Raw genomic sequence first — 3,631 nt, forward strand, 5'->3', positions numbered from 1 at the left:
GTCTGATAGTCCATATGCTCTTACTTTGTTCATTAAACGACTGTGGGGAACTGTATCAAACGCCTTGCGGAAGTCAAGAAATACGGCATCTACCTAGGAACCCGTGTCTATGGCCCTCTGCGTCTCGTGGACGAATAGCGCGAGCTGGGTTTCACACGCTCGTCTTTTTCGAAACCCATGCTGATTCCTACAGAGTAGATTTCTAGTCTCCAGAAAAGTCATTATAATCGAACGTAATACGTGTTCCAAAATTCTACAACTGATCGACGTTAGAGATATAGGTCTACATTCTGCACATCTGTTCGACGTCCCTTCTTGAAAACGGGGATGACCTGTGCCCTTTTCCAATCTTTTGGAACGCTACGCTATTCTAGAGACCTACGGTACACCGCTGCAAGAAGGGGGCAAGTTCCTTCGCGTACTCTGGGCAAAATGCAACTGGTATCCCATCAGGCCCAGCGGCCTTTCCTCTTTTGAGAGATTTTAATTGTTTCTCTTCTGACTGCTTCACGCAAACGGCGCATAACTTCCAGGTAGTATTCCTTAATGACCGTACGACTCTGAAGCATTCTCCAATTGTAATCGAAGAAATCAATGAGAAGAACTTTCAGATGTGGTCGAACTTGTCGAATTTCTTTGGTCTTGACTCTTCAGGCAGTTTCCATTGGAATGATTGGGCCTTGGTTTCGACGTCATACCCGTATGCCAATGTTTCTTCACCCGTTATAACTTCGTTAAGCAGTTATGGATCCTTTTCAACTTCATTCAGCGATTTCTGAGTGATGTATATGCGACGTCATTTTTGGTCGAAAGTCAAGAATTTCGGAAGAGAGTTTGCTGCCATACGCTTTTGATGCCCAAAACACCAGAAAAAATTGCTTGGCGTGGGCCGAGGGATATGCCGACATCATCAGCAATCTCTCTTATAGTGTTTGGCGATTTTCCACAACTATTTTTTTTTTTTTTTGGCTTCTTCTACAGTATCGTAAGTAACTGATGTGTTAGGGCGTCCAGGGCGGTCGTCGCTTTGATCGTTTTCTCGAGCCTCTTTGAAACATTTATACCACTCATAAACTCTTGTCTTACTCACAGCAGATACATCAAAAGCCACAGTCAACATGTCGAATGCGGTGCTGCGCTTTATCTCATTTTTCAAGCAAAATTTAATGAAGATTCTTTGATCCCTCTTTTTCGAAATTAAAAATTCGCCGAACACTCGAAAACAGGTGTAACCTTGTGAGATGGCTATTTTTCGATGATGCTATTGGATGTGTTGATATTTGTAAAGGAAAATGATATATTTGAAGTACTGTGGTCAGAGAAAGAGTTGTTAGGCAACAGTATCTGTGTCTGCGATGGCAGCACCGTGGAGTCGTAGAATCTTTGACAGGCAGTAGTGGATAGCTGCGGTATGCAGCAGGCAAATTTTTTTCGTTGAGTGTACAGTGTAATGCATGGATGCATTTTTGGAACTATGTGAGCTGCAGATTTATTATAATTTATGTCTCAGAACATACTGACATAAAAAAGTTTTGAAGTGATAATGACGTATTATTTGATGAGATAAAAATTTATTTTTATTTTTTTAGTCTTGTGTTGTTGGTCCATTTCACCCTCGTCGTAGTTGAGTTTTTTATAATTATTCTGTCGATTGATCTTCTGAGTTAATTACTGTACCATGGAAGTTATTAGATTAAAAGAATTTTCATATTAAAATCTATAATTGTTTTCTTTCACAAATTACTTCCTAACTGAAATTTTGGAATTTAAAGGTCGAGTCATATATTCCGTTGACATTCTGTGTCAAACTTATGAATTCAATTACCCTAGACCAACATTAGTTAGTCCTTTTAGTAGTATTTCTTTAGCTGTTGCAAAGTCTTGCTGTGTTGCTGTTTCTGCGTTTTCATTTTACAGGTGAGGTTCATAATACTGGATTGTTTTGTTTCCTGTGCGCAATGTAGGTTCTGTCAGTTTCTTTATTTTGCCAGGGCTATAAGTCAGTGCAGAAATTTTCGTGTGTTTCGGGGTACATTCTTATACAGGTCGACATTACAGTTTTTTTATACAGTTACTTTTTTTCCAACAGTTCGCATTGACCCAGTCTACTTTGATTTGCTGATTTAATTTGCTTATAAGATCAGTTTTCGCACACACAAGGTTCTTTTCAGTTTCTTGAGAGTGATGTGGCTTTGAGCTCAGTAGGACATTTAGGTTGTCAGTTCACATTCCCAGATTTGTATTTAAGATAACACACACTCAAGTGAAGGCTACTCACTTACAACCCTTTCGACTGTCAACAATAAACTAAATATTCAAAACAGCTGAAAATGCAAACATACATCAAGACCATGTGTACGACCAAGATAAAAAATTGAAAATCAGGTGGTTCATACATCTGATTCATTAAAAAATTCCCGTTGCATTTCGATCAACACCTCGTATGTGTGAAGCTAGTGCTAAGTATTTATTTCAGTGGCTATTTTTCATCACATTACGTCCAAACAAGTGTAGAAGTCCTAAATTTAAGTAACTTACAAATCTTCGATAAAAAGTTTGTTGTCCAGTGCTGTCCCACCGCATGAGCGGCGCGGTCAACTCGGCGCGGGCCCTCAGGGTGTCACATGTGGTTGTGGCAGCTGCAACACAGCCGCAGGTGCCCCGTTAAGGCTGTGTTCACAGTGGCACCAACAACGCTCGCCAGAGGTCGCCCGATGATATCGACCGACAGTGGTCACAGTGAGGCCGATCTCCTTCGTCAGTTTCTGGCACGGTCAAAGAGGTTAGGTTAGGCTAGGATGTATTCTGTGTATGAAGAAGATTTTAACCTCTTACGGGGGGGGGGGGCGTTGGATGATACGGCGACTCCTCTGTGCTTGGGTAAGAGTGCTGCATGGCAGCTTCAGTTGTTAAAGAGACTGCCGAATGCATGTGAATGGCTTTTCTGTCTCGTAAAGAACGTGGCGAATACTATACACACTGTCCTCAGTTATCGGAATAATCAGACAAGTTTTACGAATATATGAGACGACGGCGGAAACGTTCTTTTACATGCTCGAGATACTTCGTTGTGACCTTGAAAAGCAAGTTATAAACACTTTGTTTCGCTGTATTTATTTAAAGTTGTGCAGACGTACATCAATTAACCTCAAATGGCTGCAATTTGACACACGAGTGAAAGACAAGCACAAAGTGTAGTATAAGATACTCTGAATACCTAAAGCGCTTAAAAGGGGAAATACGTACTGTACACCACATTTGCAAGCCACTTCATATTAAGAGAGGCAACGGCCTTGCCGCAGTGGATACACCGGTTCCCGTCAGGTCACCGAAGTTAAGCGCTGTCGGGCGTGGTCGGCACTTGGATGGGTGACCATCCGGGCCGCCATGCGCTGTTTCCATTTTTCGGGGTGCACTCAGCCTTGTGATGTCAACTGAGGACCTTCTCGACCGAATAGTAGCGGCTCCTGTCAAGGAAACCATCATAACGACCGGGAGCGTCGTGTGCTGACCACACGCCCCTTCTATCCGCATCCTCAGCTGAGAATCACACGGCGGTCGGACGGTCCCGATGAGCCACTTGTGGCCTGAAGACGGAGTGATGCTGCTGCTCATATTGACAGAATCGCTA

General features: G+C 42.5%; 1 pseudogene; it reads left to right on the top strand.

Moving 5' to 3' along the window:
• Nucleotides 1–3,283: 3,283 nt before the first annotated feature.
• On the top strand, nt 3,284–3,401 carry LOC126204499 (5S ribosomal RNA; annotated as a pseudogene).
• Nucleotides 3,402–3,631: the final 230 nt, after the last annotated feature.

The sequence above is a fragment of the Schistocerca nitens genome, chromosome 9 (genome assembly GCF_023898315.1).
Source record: "Schistocerca nitens isolate TAMUIC-IGC-003100 chromosome 9, iqSchNite1.1, whole genome shotgun sequence".
Classification (NCBI taxonomy): domain Eukaryota; kingdom Metazoa; phylum Arthropoda; class Insecta; order Orthoptera; family Acrididae; genus Schistocerca; species Schistocerca nitens.